We start from the raw sequence: 15,838 nt of genomic DNA, 5'->3' as shown, positions 1-15,838 counted from the left end.
AGTGTTTTATTGGCCTGGGTTGGGCCGTTAACCCCAGCAGAACTTCGCCGGCATGGCAGGTACCATTAAGTCAGAAACCCTTACGGGGCCTCTAAGCAGTGTAGTATTACTCAGGCCGGCTACCACTTTACCACTGTGTAAAGCCCTGTACGAACCCGACTCACGACACAAAGGCAAGAAAGAGAAAAAGTGTCGCACATCTTTGTCATCGTCACTAGCCTTCGACGCCGCGAGGTACGTAGAGTCCGAGTTAGGAGTGAGCTCCCCGGTGTGGCACTTCCGGGCCTGCAGATCGTCGCGTCAGTGATGTGTGTATCTCAGAGAGAGTAGCAATGTGTGTGTTGTGTTTGTTGTGTGTGTGTGTGTGTGAGTGTGTAAGTGTGTGTGTGCGAGTGGATATACGCATGCGTACTTCGTTCCCCCTCATGTAAACTTTTCAGAGCAGTGTGTGTGTGCGAGTAGATATACGCATGCGTATTTCGTTCCCCCTCATGTAAACTTTTCCGAGTAGCAGTGTGTGTGTGTGCGAGTGGATATACGCATGCGTACTTCGTTCCCCTCATGTAAACTTTTCGATCCTGTATGTGTGTATATGTATGTATGTATGTATGTATGTATGTATGTATGTATGTATGTATGTATGTATGTGCGTGCGTGCGTGCGTGAGTGCATGCATGCATGTATGTATGTATGTATGTATGTATGTATGTATGTATGTATGTATGTATGTATGCACGTACGTATGCACGTATGCACGTACGTATGCACGTATGTATGTGCGTGCGTGAGTGCATGTATGTATGTATGTATGTATGTATGTATGAATGTATGTATGTATGTATGTATGTATGTATGTATGTATGTATGTATGTATGTATGTATGTATGTATGCACGTACGTATGTATGTATGTATGCACGTACGTATGCACGTATGTATGTATGTGTCTGTCTTCATGTCTTGTGTGAATTGGTTCACATATATGTATGTTTTTTCACTCATATATGTATTTACTTATATCTGTATTGATTTATTTATACTTATGCTATAGTAGTTTATTTTTATTGATAAATGCATGCAAATACACCCTTTTCGTATGAATATGTTCTTCTAATGTGTAAAATAATTATTTTACATTTGGCGCCTGGTACATTTGCCACCAAAACCTGTCAATCTGCCACCAATATTTTTTTTATGGTGGCATTTTTCTACCACTAAATTTTGGGTCATCATTGTCATCGATCCTACGGCTTGAATGAAGGAACACTGAAGGAAGACGCGTTGTCTGACAGCGGAAAGACTCATTAGCAAAATAAAACAAACTAATTGCGACATTTTGGCATGAATGAAAACATAGCGTGTATCCAATTGCAAACTTGTGATTGGCTAATCTCCATATCGATGACAGCAGCTTTTGTACACTTGACATGTTGTTGCCCTTTGTGATAGCCACATATGCAGTCATACGGCACAAGATAAAAGCATGTTGTGACATTTGAAAACAAGCAAAACCGCAGCCTGCATGATTTAAATAATAATAAATACTTGCAATTCATTAGCCAGTACGAGGCTCAAAATTTCCTATCGCCCGACGCTCGGCCGTGGCTGGTGAATTTTGCGTTCGGGCAAGTAAAATCAATATGCTTCCCGTCCGATGGGCAAGTGCACCAGCGGTTGATTTAATTAAGCTCTGGACAATTCAACTTGAAAAGGTATTTCATTACGTCTGTACACGCCTACAATCATTTTAAGTCCTTCAACCCTGAGAATTTTTTTCTTCTGAAAACCCTTGGAAATCCGCCCGCCCAACATCGCAAAATAATTGTTCTTGCTGTTGTAAAACACAAAAGTCGTAAAATTAGAGATTTGCGACATGTTCTCTCCAACGTACGAGGAGTCAACTTACTGTTTTCTATGTGTGCCGTAAAGTGGTATGCCCTTGACAGTGGTTGCCATTCTCTTTGTGCAAGTGTATGGCGGTCGACTTCACTCGAGAGTGTAATTGCACCTTGCATTGAGCTTGGTAAATGGATGTAAACTTTATTTGGAGCCATGGATCTCGGCAATGCTTAGTGTGAAACGCTTAATCAACCCTCGGTTGAAAAGTACAAGTTTAGTATCGTAGTCGAAACGAGCTCAGTCGACCAAGGAGGCCACATATTGCAGCTACGTAGTGCGTGAGATGCAGACAGTTTCAATTACTGACCTTGGTTGTTAGGAATCGGCTCTCACTTAGAGAAAACAAATCTGCACTGAAGAGTAACGAAAACGAAACTTGAATCTGCTTTCTTCACGAATACATTTATCAAAATAAAACTTTGAAAGACGGCTGTGCTCAGTGAGTAAACATATGTAAACAGATACAAGGGTTGCAGATAGTACATGTGCGTATGATTGGCAGATAAACACTAGCAGAGTAGTTGTTTGTGATCTCAGCTTGATAATAAAGAGCAGCATCCAGCCCCGGCAGCAAGCCAAGGACATTGTAAATTAAAGATATTGCTTAATGGAGAAAATCTGAAAGTTACACAATCTTATTGATCTTATGTAAAGATTTTAATTTTGGATTAGGTTGTGGAAAAATTCCAAGATGTTTTCTAGATGGCCAAATCTACAGAAAAGACAAAAGTATTCTCACATTTCTTGTGCTACATTTCAGATTTGATAATGGTCCTTCATTTTAACAAAATGTAGTTCATGTTTCAATCTGCTTTTTTCCTCTTTGGATTCACTTAATATGCCCAAACTCTTGTTACTTGTACAATTATTATAAATTTAGAGCAAGTAATTTTTCCTCTCGGGCAAGTAAAAATGAATCATCACGTGTCCCACGACTAGTAAGTTGAAAAAATTTTTTTGAGGCCTGCAGTATGGGTCGACTTTTTGTGACGTGTACTCATCATATTTTCAAGAATTTATAAATTAGAAAGAGTATGTGGCAATGAGAAAATGTTTTATTATACCGATCACATAATGTGTTAAACTGCAACCAGAGTTTTCGTAATTGCCACCTGATTTCAAATCTGGTGGCAAACTTTTGCCATAAAAAATAAAAAATTATTTTGCAATAATACTCGTCTAGTGAGTGTTCTCCTGCTAAATGTTGGCATTATGGTGTCGGGCCTGACAATAACAACAACACAATGATTTCATAAGTTCTATACTTCAACAGATACGGAATTTACTTGTACACACATGTAAATAGTACAGCCCTTCATTCTCTGTTTTCTGGCTTTCATTTTCATTTGTAGCGTGCAAAACAAATGGTTCACGAAGAGTTAGATTCTTATGTCAAGCTCATTTTCATGTTTAATGTCTGTAATTAGGCTGTATATCAATATTCAGTGCATCGATTTAAATTGGTCCTTTGCGTTTTGCTTATCATATCTAGTTTTAGTTGGAGTAAAAGGTTCATATCTTTGGCATTTTATTCAATAGATCATTTGCATATTTAATGAAACTTTAATAAGGCAATGTATCAAAATTCTTTTGATTGACTTCTTGAAGTACATTGGTTATATTTACTAATACATTTATGATGACCATGTAACTCTGATTTAAAACTTGTACAAAATGAAATTCTGTGCTTGGGCCTATATGTTGAAAGTGAATGTGATATTTGTAACTTAATTTGATATACTTCTAAGCTTCAGCAGCTATACTTACTTTAAGTCATGCTTGAAGTTTATGAGTATCTCATATTAAGATCATTTGCATATTTAATGAAACTTTGATAAGGCAATGTATCAAAATTCATTTGATTGGACTTCTTGAAGTACATTGGTTATATTTACTAAAATACATTTATGATGACCATGTAACTCTGATTTAAAACTTGTACAAAATGAAATTCTGTGCTTGGCCTATATGTTGAAAGTGAATGTGATATTTGTAACTTAATTTGATATGACTTCTAAGCTTCAGCAGCTATACTTACTTTAAGTCATGCTTGAAGTTTATGAGTATCTCATATTATAATTAGCTAAATTAAGCCATCAACAAAACTGAATGGAGTGAATTTGATCCAAGTTTCGCTTAACATATATGCTTTTGCTTAATGAGCATGCCATGAGTCATCATACTTACATTTTGGAATATTGTTTTGAATACATTTTTGAAAGTTTCATGAGTTCCCCGTATCATAATTAGTTCATTTGCATATATTTGCATATATTTTGATATGTATATCCCTTTTTCTCTCAACAGATTTCTGAAGGGCTGACCATAATTAATAACCAATTATAGCCCATGGCATTCACATCCAGGGAGCACATGAACGATAGTGAAAGATGTCAACTGTCAATCATACCAAATCCACTTACTTTGACCTGGTCATGTCATTGCTCCTACACAATTTGAAATGCATAACAGTCCAACAAAACAACCCATCTCGAATCATTCTTGTCACAACTCAAATTAATTCCAAAGTTGCACTTCAAAAGTAACTTTTAATCTAACTTTATTGTAATTGTTGTGTACATTCCTGAGTTTGTTCTTTGTCATTGTATAGTGTAACTTGAAAAATGCACATTGTTTGTTCATTTTATTAAAATTAATTGTCTTCCTTCATTTACTATAGTAAAAGAGTTATTAATACTTCTGTGTCATGTAATCATTGTCAATGGAAATATTTTGGTCTTCCATTATTTATATATGCCCGTGTAACTTCAGAGACCCCATGCTTGCTTTTATATCATAGGAACGCAAATCCTATTTTTTGTATTTATATGTAGGGACAAATTCTATTATTCGATTAAACTTGCATTTTTCAACTGATTACTTTGATTATATTTTTTACACGAAAGGTCTGCACGAAATATATTCTTTACATTCAGTTTAAACAATCCTGGTATATCCAATTATCTACACCACATCTACCCAGATGATTTATTAACATAAAAGAAACAACTGAAAGTGTGGACTCGGCATCATACCTAGACGTATTGTTTGAAATTAGACATAATACACTATATACTAAGCTATATGACAAAAGAGACGATTTCAATTTTGAATCGATGAACAGTTTTAGTACCATGGCAATATACATCAGCGACGCAATTATATGATTAAGTCACAAAATTGTCAAATTGTCAATGTCATCATTTGATGTCGTGTGCAGATTATTGTGGTTAAAGAAATACCAAAAACGCATTCGGTGATGGGCATTTGATCTATGGCCAATAGTTGAGGATTTAACATTTTTACATTTATGTCACGAAATGTCTACACGATATACATTCTATGGTCGAGTCAGGTTTAGCTGGGCTTGCACGAAATACATTTAATACATTTAATACATTTTCTTTACATTTTTTACACGAAAGGTCTGCACGAAATACATTCTTTACATTTAAGAAAGGTCTGCACGAAATACATACTATGGTCTGGTCGGGTCCAGCTGGGCTTGCACGAAATACATTCTTTACATTTAATACATTTAATAAATTTTTTATATTTTTTACACGAAAGGTCTGCACGAAATACATTCTTTACATTTAATGCATTTTTTACATTTATGTTACATTTAATACATTTAATAAATTTTTTATATTTTTTACACGAAAGGTCTGCACGAAATACATTCTTTACATTGAGTTTAAACAATCCTGGTATATCCAATTATCTACACCACATCTACCCAGATGATTTAGAAATATAAGAAACAACTGAAAGTGTGGACTCGGCATCATATTGTTTGAAATTAGACATAATACACTATATACTAAGCTGTATGACAAAAGAGACGATTTCAATTTTGAAATCATAGACTGCCCCTTTTTGTCGAGCAATATACGATCATCTCCAGCTTATGGTGTGTATATTTCACAACTCCTTAGATACAGTAGAGCATGCCATTCATATGAAGACTTTCGAGTTAGACACAGCCTATTAGCTCAAAAGTTAGGATTCTCTGAAAGTAGATTAGTGAAGTCATTTAAGAAGTTCTACGGTAGATACGGAGATGCTGAATCAAAATTTGACTTGTCTGTTTCTCAAATGATGAGTGACAGCATACCCAATTTTGACTCACAAGGTAATTTGTTGAATTCACCAAATAACAATGGATTTGTCGCTTTGGGTCAATCTTGACGGATGCGGCTAGCTGGCAGGGTACGCTTACTCATTCCGGACACCTGGTACCACCACCATTTTGTGGTTCAAGATGACCCCATTGCCTTTGTCATCATCTATATGTTCCTCGGACCTGGTAAATTTCATAGTTACCTTGAATGATAACGACTATTGGACCTGATTTGATGTCTATTACATTTAATGCATTTTTACATTTATTTATTTACTAAGGACATTCTTTGGTTGAGTCGGGTCTGCACGAAAGACATTCTTTACATTTAATACATTTTTTACATATTTTACACGAAAGGTTTGCACGAAATACATTTTATGATCGGGGCCGGGTCTAGATGGGCTTGCACGAAATACATTCTTTACATTTAATACATTCTTTACGATTATACGTTTACATGTATTACATTGATGACATGAAAGTTCTGCACGAAATACATAATAAGCTCGGGGCAGGTTGTAGATGTGGCTTGTAAAAGTTCAAAATGGGCAAAAATTGTCCTAGCAACGTACATTACCACTGAGCGACGCTTAGAACAAGTTTGACATGACATAGTGTTACATAATCTATTGTTATTCAGCACCCATTCACACCTATGGACATGTTGTTGTTGTTTGAGCTTATATCCCTGCGTGATTTGTCGCAGCACCGCCTAAGGAAAAAGACGTAGAGTTAAAAAACACAAAATAAAAGAAGATATTAAGGTGGTCTGTCCAACTCTCCCTTTCCGTTCGTCAGCAAAACTGCACGCTTGGTGTGGATTGTATATAGGTACTCCCTACTCCAAAGTTCGATGATATGTGTATAATTTAAAAGCTTGTTCGCATCCGGGTGTCTTGTAAAGTCTAAGATTATCTGTGTAAAAAGTTCGGGGTTAAGTACTGTTATCCTGTATGTTGACTGTGGAATGATTTCTTGGAGCTTGACCTGGTATTTCAACCTTACATCTGTAAGGCACTGAGGAAATGTTGTCTTGTTTCTGGTTCGAGGTTACATAATTTGCATGTAGGGTCAACGTTATATTGGTTGAAAACGGCTCTGTTGGACTGCAAAGTATACGTTCCTGTAAGGAGTCTAGCTTTAATTGACGCCCTCTGTATGTCATGAGTATTCTGGTTTACTGATGTCCATATGTGATGAGGGGATCCAATCTTGTATAAGTTGGTGTTTAAATATTTTAATGTTGATTTCTCTTTGGCTTGATCCTTTAGTTTTTCTTCCCAGGTTAACTGTACAGTACTAATGACCAGGCGTTTCCAATGTTCTTTTCTTGGGGGGTCTTGCAAAATCATAAAAGGAGAAGGTAAATTGTAGTTGAAAAGTAGCTTTCGAACTTTTATGAACCAGGAATTGTCCGAGAGAGTTTTGAGTGAAAGTTGCCTTTCAGCTAGTTGTCTTTCTATTCCATTTTTTGTGACAATGCTTCCAAAAAGTGTAAGAATCTTGATATGGATTTGTGCTTCAATGGGTAGAATTCCAAGTAAGATGTATGTAGCTGGATATGCAGATCTATTTGGAAGAAACTGGAGTTGTTTGAGGGTTGTACTTTGATATTTCTCTAGATGAGAGATATTTGATTCTGTGAGCTGACATGCTTCCAATCCATATAACAGTCTTGGTAGAACATAGACAGTCCATATATGCGCTGAGATATGTGGAGATAGTCCATTACGGCCATGAAGACCTGCGCCCAGTAGGGAGTAAACAGTGGCTCTTGCTTTATTAATAAGTAAGTCGGTGTCTATCTTCATGGAATGTTGTCTGTTAACACCCAGGTGTGTGGTCTGTGGTGTGATTTTAATTTGATTATTCTGAAGTGTAACTGTTTTGGGAATTATCTTCTGAGATTTTCCGAAAATCATAGAATGGCTTTTTGCAGGTTGAATGTTGTAACGTTCTTTTGATGCGTAAGTTGTAACATCATTGTGCATAGCTTGAAACTCTGATTGCGAATGTGACAATAGAGTGACATCATCAGCGCAAGTCAGATGAGGTATGGAAATATGACCAATTTTGGCACCTTCGTAGTTGTCTTCCAATGATAACAGAAGTTGGTTGTTGTAATGCTTGTAGTGGGTTGCTGACATCACACCACCCTGTCTAACACCTTGTTGAATTTGGAATGTTTGTGAAGTTTAATTTTCCGGCTTTACCTTGGATACCATATTTGTGTATAAATCTTTAGTTATGGACCAGAGATTATCATTAGACCATCAAAGTATAATTTCCGTAAGAGAGATGGATGTGATACAACATCAAACGCCTTTTCAGCATCCAGGAAAGTAACAAACAGGGGGATCTTCTGATCTGTAGCTTCTTGAATCGCCTCAGACAGGAGGAGAACTGTATTAATTGATGAGGAGCCAGAAGTAAATCCGCTTTGGAATTTGGACTGAGAGAGTTGTAACATAGGATTAATACGTTGAAGAATAACGTTTTCAATTATCTTCAGGATGACTGACGTGACTGTTATACCTCGATAATTGCTCGGAATGTTTTGAGGACCTTTTTTTTGGATGGGAGATACAAGTCCTATTTTTAGAGAGTCTGGAATCTTGAAAGACTTGAGGATATAGTTGATGATCACCGTAAGGTTAGAAGTCAATTTATCACCACCATACTTGAAATGTTCAACTGATAATCTGTCATTATCAAGTGCTTTATTTGTATGCATCTTATATAAAATCTTCTGGACTTCTTTGGTAGAGACTGGGTCAGGCAGAGAGTAATTTTCTCCAGCTAATATTTCAATCAGATTTGTGTCAAATTCCACTTGGTTAGCATAGTGACTATCAAAATGTTCCATGTCTTTGGGTAATGCAAGAGATGAGAAGTAGGCTTGCCAACCATCACATAAATTGTTACTTGTAAATATCTTGTCATCTATGATAAGTTCAGTAGTTGAATTGTGAGATTCTGTTTTTCTTTGCTGTTTTATGAGTTTATAGAAAGTTCTTGTATCTTCAGTTTTGGCGTTCATGATTTCTGTGATTTTCTTCTGTCTTTTCTTAGCAATTTCTTGCCTTTGTAGTTTTCTAAGTTGTGATGCTGATGCTTTTTAGTCTTCAATAGGGGGTTATTGCTTTCAGTTGGGCGACCAGCTTTTTTTCCAAATCCAGTGTGCAATCTTGGAGTTCTTTATAGCTACTGCAATCTCATGATTCCATATTCTGTTGGGCTCTTGTGTGACAGTCATTTCCACTTTGTAACTTGGAATACTTGTATGTACAGCTTGGTGAACAGTGTTAATAAGATGTTCCAATTGGATATCTAGTTCGAAAGAAGATGAGATATTGTCGATAGGGTTGAGGTGAGAGTTTATAACAGACTTGTATACTTCTTTATCGCATTTTGACCAATTTGGTTTCATGGAGATTGTGGTCTTGGTGGTCTGTATAGGTTTCACAGTTGAGAGGTTGATAGTTGTTGAAACTGGAATATGGTCTGAAGTGTTTATTGGTGACATTTCATGGACTATTGTTTTATTGGTGCAGAGTTCTTGACTGTTGCTGAAGAGAATGTAATCAATTTCAGAACTGTGTTGTTGATTTGGGTGATAAAAAGTTGGTTGTCCTTCTTGAGTTGAGAAAAGGTTATTTTCTGTACAGAACTGTTCAATTTTGGTATCTCTAATAACATCAAGTCTTCTTGAAAGGGATGCATTAAAATCACCAGAAAGTATGATTTGGTGTGATGGGGAGTACTTATAAATACGATGGTATCAACCGGGACTCGAACCCACAACGCACGGAACCCAATCACCTAGCGCAGAGGACAACAGACAAACCGCTCGACTAAATCCCCAATCCTAAAAAGATTGGTTCAATAACCGAGCTAAGGATGTTACAATTTTGACTGCGCCCTCTCCACTCGCCGTAGAGTTCATGAAGCACTCACGCTAGCACACACGCTATATCATACATCTCACACAAACTATATCGAAGCGAAGCAATGAATACAACGCTTTACACCGGGCGGTTCATGAGTCCTGTATTTCGTTGAGCATTGAGTTGAATTCCATGGTACTCGAGGTGTTTCCTCTACATGGCATATATACTGTAATGAGGCATATTGGTGTATTGGAGTTAATTTCCAGAATAATTAGTCTTGAGCTGCCATCAGATTTTTCCTTGATAATATTAGAAAGAGCTTTTGGATATAAAATTGCGGTACCTCCATAACCTCTAGGGACTTGAGTGGGGGAATGGGATCATCTTTATCAACACATTTCACAAAACATCTGTGGTTGGTGGACAATTCATCAAGGTAAGATTTTTCAAATTCAAAGAGCCAGTGCTCTTGTAAACATAAGATATCTGTGTCCATCAGTAAATGTTGGATGTAGAGAGAGTTTGCTTTCACATTTTTTGTATTGAATGTAGTTATCTTAATTGGCGTGAAGTTCGTATTTTTCGTACTGCTGGTGGGTAGGTTATCTAAATGCTTCTGTCCAGTAGATAATTTGGATTGGTCTGAGAGGCTCTGCCATTCCCTAAAAAAGGCTTCCTTGTGGGACTGGATTTCTTTTGATACAGAATATTCCTAGACGGAGAAACACGATTGTTTGCAGGTAAGGATTCAGAGATCGGTATACTGGTAGATGTAACTGGAACTGTGTTTGAGATTGGAGTTTCCGGATAACCTGTTTCCGAACGAATATCGTTCTGTAGGAGTACACTAGTATTCATCATATCTTTTGTTGAAGGGTCAACTTGATCAGCAATATCAATTGTGGGGGTTGGAACCTGTGGTGATTGATTGGTATCAGAAACTGCTGATAGAGTAACAGCATCAGAAGCATGTTCAGTCAAGGTAATGTTCCGAGATGAACATCTGTCAGGAGAAATGTGTGTTGTTCTTGGAGTGGGAACTTGAGAAGAATGATTAGTGTTCTGTTGATTTTGAATATTACGAGTATAGTTCTGGTGATTCAGTTGAGCTGTTTTTGTGTAGTTGGGTATAAAAGGACGTTGACTGGAATTCTTCATTGCAGCTGGATGTGGTCTTACAACATTTGGATACATATATGGCATCATGAACATATACGGGTTATTGAGAGGATTCATTGCTGGTAATGAGAAGGGTTGTTGTAAATACCATGGTTGTTGATTGAAGAGGATATTTGGATTTATAGGTTGAGGAACTTGTTGTTGGATGAAAGGTTGCTGTATTGAGTAATGAGGTAACATACTGTGCTTGAGTAACTGTATTTCATGTGATAGTTGAGTAAGTTTTGTATCTTGTATTTGTTGTTGAAGTTGGATCAGCGTTGTATCATGATGTTGAGTTCTTGTTGGATGTGATGCCTGAGTTTTAGTAGAATTTACTTCTTCAGGTTGCGCTGCTAGTTTAAGTCTTAAAAGTTTGTTGGATTTCTCAAGCTCAGATATTTTAACTTCTAACTTTGAGATAGTGGATTTTGCAAGTGAAAGATGATCAATTGCTTCAGATAGATCTTGTTCTTTCTCCTTGAGTTTCTTCTCTTTGAGTGTAAGTTGGCGCTCTCTAGTTTTAAGTTCTTTTTCTTTGTTCTGCTGAGTGTTCACTTGGATTGAAGGCTTCTGTGCATTGATAGTGTAACTGATTGGTCTTCCATTAGAATTGAAATCTTGATTGTTATCTTGGTTATTTTGTTCTGCTCTTGAGTTCTCTGATCTATTACAGGTAGGAGTTGTAAACACAGTGCGAATTTGAGTGTTAATTGTCTTATTAGTTGAGAGATAATTACTATGTTGATTGGCATCAGCAGTTGGAGCAAGCTGAATCTCTTGAGAAATACATGCTGAACAATTGAAGGGTAAAGTATCGCATAGTTTTAATCGTTCATAGACTTCATCAGGGATTTGTTCACATTGTTGGTGGAACCATAGAAGACATGCATTGCATTGCACACCTGTAGATACATCAGTTTTACAGTGAGGACACTGTGAGGAGAGGGTGGAGTCATCAATATTTTGGATAAGGGAAGACATCTGAGTGTTCATCGTACACGTCTTCTTGGATGTATTATTCTTGGAACATTTGTCTTGATTCTTGTTTTGATTGGAGAGGAGTTGTATTTTTTTGTGTTGTTTTAACCCACTTGCATAGGTACTGGAGTAATAGAATGGATATTATGATTATCATGGGAGTCAGTCGAGACATCCAAGGAACCAGAATGTGACACGTTGCCATCGGATTTCTGAGAGATTGAGGTTTGCAATTGGACTTCAGGGAATCAAGGGCGTCTCTGAGTTGAAGATCAAGCTGCTGGATTACATTGTTGTCACTAAGTAGTTGTTCTAAATCTGGCAAATGTTTTTGCTTGAACTCATGTATTAGTGATCCATTTATCAGTATAGTAGAATTGGTATTATACAGGTTGATAGAGAGTTTTTGTTGACTTCCTTTTGACCCATCTCTCAGTCGATTAGAAAGCTTAACTTGTTGTTCTATGATATATCCATTATTGTCTTTAATCTCAGAATTACTGCAATACCATGTTGATGAGTTGTTGCTGAATTTATCGAAAATGGCAGTCTTCATTAATTCATATGCTGCAGTGCTCAGAGTAATTAGTAGTTGTCTACCACGGTCTTTCTGTTCAATGCGGTAAAATTCCCTGTTGCATGCATTTAACTTCTTGTCAATTGCTTTGTTACGATTTAAATTATACTGTTTATGCTTACTGGTCAATGGTTGTCTTGTTGGAGCAGGAGAGTCAATGAATTTCCTTGGAGGGTTTCTTTGTCTCCTTGGTCGTTGCGCAGGATTCTGTGTTGTTACAAGAGTTGACTTGTCCATATTCATTATTGAAGATGCTAGAGCCATACGTAACTGGAGTATAGTATTTCAGAGGAACCTAGAAGTCCGATAATAATGTCAAACGAGTAACAAAAAGCGGATGTTCTTCGAAGTCCAGATAGTTAAACCACGGCGCCTGTAACGTGTCTTACGTGCGGACATTTCTACAACAAAATGTATTAATTGTACAGAATGTATTTCAGGCAAGGCCCGCCAAACTCACGATAAGGTCGGGCCATCCCTCCCAACCAAGTTCTGATAGTTTGTGCGGACATGTTAATAAAAAAAAGCATTTAATATAAAGAATGTAATTCGTGCAGACCTTTCATGTAAAGAATGTATTAAATGTAAAGAATGTATCAAATGTAAAGAATGTATTTCCTCCAAGCACAGCTAGACCCAACCCGACCTTAGAATGTATTTCTTGCAGAACTTTCATATTATAAATGTAAAATGTATTAAATGTAAAAAATGCATTTCGTGCAAGACTCCCAAACTCCCGATGATGTCCGATAACTCCCGAGCAAGGCCCGAGAGTTCGGTGTATTTCGTACGGACATTTGTTGAAAAAATGTATTAAATGTAGAGAATGTATTTCGTGCAGACCTTTCATGTAACAAATGTAAAAAAAATGTATTATAAATCACACAGGAACAACGGGTATTGTTTAAGGCGTGAAGCGGTTACGTAACCCATCCATGTTCGCCTCGCCTCAGGTTGCTCTCGCCTCTCTGCCGAGTGCCGACCATGCATCCTTCGGTAATTTTCGGATTTTCGCCAATTGTTAAGCGAAAGTATGTTCGGCAAAGTTTGTGTTGTTGTTGTCGTGTGGTGCTGAGCGGAATTGACGTGCTGGCAAAAACGGGAGTGTTTTGAGCTTCAGGAAAATGAGTTTACCGTTTTAAAAATTCCCCTCATATTTTATGAATATATAATGAGTGTGTTTGACCCAAATTTTAAAGTCTTTTATCGATACTGTCTGGTTTTACTCAATGGTTTACGGTCAGTCATACCGTCTTTTAAACGTGCGTCAAGGAAGGACATGTTTATGAAACTGCTGGCGTGTTATGTTTTGATTGGCGTGAAGCAGGACACAGTACAATAAATTACCCACAATTCTCTTTGATTTGTATCCATGAAGGTTTCTTTTCTAAAAACTTTTTCAGTTCTGCATGTAAGCACTAATGTTCAACATCAGAATAATTGTTAAATAATATCCAGTAAAAGTACGTTTAGAAATTTCAGCAAAAGTTTCAAAATAACCATTAAACAACCATGGAAGTCATGTTCTGTAGGTACTACAAATGCCATACTTTTTAGGCAGCAAGTTATGACGAACTGAAGGGGTCATTCTCTGAGAAGACTTAGAATGCAAATTTCTTTTGTCATTTCCATTGGAAAAAATCAATATCCTTTTGTTTCAAAAAACAGGTGCAACTGGTCTCCCTACTTTCCATCACATTATTCTGTATGGCTGAAGACACAATCAGTGGAAAATTTTACAAAAATGCTATCTCCTCTCTCAATCTTGCATAATTTTTCAAATCATTTAAAATGAGAATTGAGAAGAATGGTGTTCTTAAAAGTACGTTTTTAGAATTTTTACAACTAGTCTATGAATTTGTCTACACATGGGAGACCTGGTAGACTTCTCTGGGGAATCTCTGAGGATACAAATCGCAATGAGTTATGGGAAATTTACAGTACTGTGCAGTGTTTCTGGGCTGACAGCTCACAAAGTAACTATGGTTGCTACGCGACTGGCAGTACGATGCCATCTCGTCGTATTTTTCGCATAATCTCGTGTAATTATCAACCACAAACAAAGCCTCCAAAACGTTTAACACCTTTGAAGTTCATTTTAATATGAAAAGCCAATAGTCTACCAAGACGACCATGGAACAAAAGGCATGCAAGCGTTGCCACTCTGTTTCACTCTGTTTCTCTGTGATTAAATGTAAAGAATGTATTTCGTGCAAGCCCAGCTAGACCCAGCTAGACCCGACCTTTCGTGACATAAATGTAAAGTATGTATTAAATGTAAAGAATGTTTTTCGTGCAGACCTTTCATGTAAAAAATGTATTAAATGTAAAGAATGTATTTCTTGCAAGCCCAGCTAGACCCAGCTAGACCCGACCTTTCGTGACATAAATGTAACTCATGTATTAAATGTAAAAAATGTATTTCGTGCAGACCTTTCATGTAATAATGTGTGACCAAGATTTTTGATAAAATGTAAAGTATAGTTTCTTTTGCATTGTAGTTATCAGCAACACACATTCTCTTTGTGATGCATATCAAAAACTGTTACGTCATTGTAAGGCGCCCTCGCGAGGCAGAGAGGTGACATCGGTCTCTTTGCTAACATGGCTGCCTTGAGTAGGTTGGTAACTTTCTGTCACTGTTTACAATCGCTCATAAAAATGTGTAATCTTTGACATCCGAGACTATTACTGAGATGGAATTGATATTTAGTGTCTAGAGAACTCTCAACTGTAATATTTATGAAGGATGTTCAGGATTTCGTGAATTTTGAGCATTTATTTTGAGTGGATGGATTTGCTATTGATAGTCACATGTTGCATTGTAGTGCTATGGCCGAGCTGTTGTTTGTCATTGCTGCCGTCAGCTATTTGAACTTTCTCAGCTTTAAGCCTTAAACACTTTGATGCTCACTAACATAAAACATATCCTCTGTTTTCCCAGAATTCCTGTAAACGGCTTTGATGAGTTTGGAAACAAAGTTCATTTTGTTAGCGTTACTGTGAAACATGCCGCAATATGATTCTGTTTGCCGTGATATGCGTTTTTGAACAGAGATTGTAAGCTTTGGTTAAAGTTAGAATGATATTTTTGTTACAGATATTTTGTCGACTTGAGTGAACAAGTATTGTAATTCTCTCTTTGCTAACATGGCTGCCTTGAGTAGGTGTTGCCATGGACAGATGGAGCCGCTGACTGAATAGCAAT

The 15,838-nt window shown here is 37.0% G+C and overlaps 1 long non-coding RNA gene across 1 annotated transcript in view; it reads right to left on the bottom strand.

Moving 5' to 3' along the window:
- The window catches only part of LOC139130537 (uncharacterized), a 94,695-nt gene that overhangs the window by 32,143 nt on the left and 46,714 nt on the right, over positions 1-15,838 (bottom strand). The window lies entirely within an intron of this gene.

Source organism: Ptychodera flava, chromosome 4, assembly GCF_041260155.1.
Source record: "Ptychodera flava strain L36383 chromosome 4, AS_Pfla_20210202, whole genome shotgun sequence".
NCBI lineage: Eukaryota > Metazoa > Hemichordata > Enteropneusta > Ptychoderidae > Ptychodera > Ptychodera flava.
The sequence above is the reverse complement of the archived record's forward strand: the minus strand, read 5'-3'. Positions and strand labels throughout refer to the sequence as shown.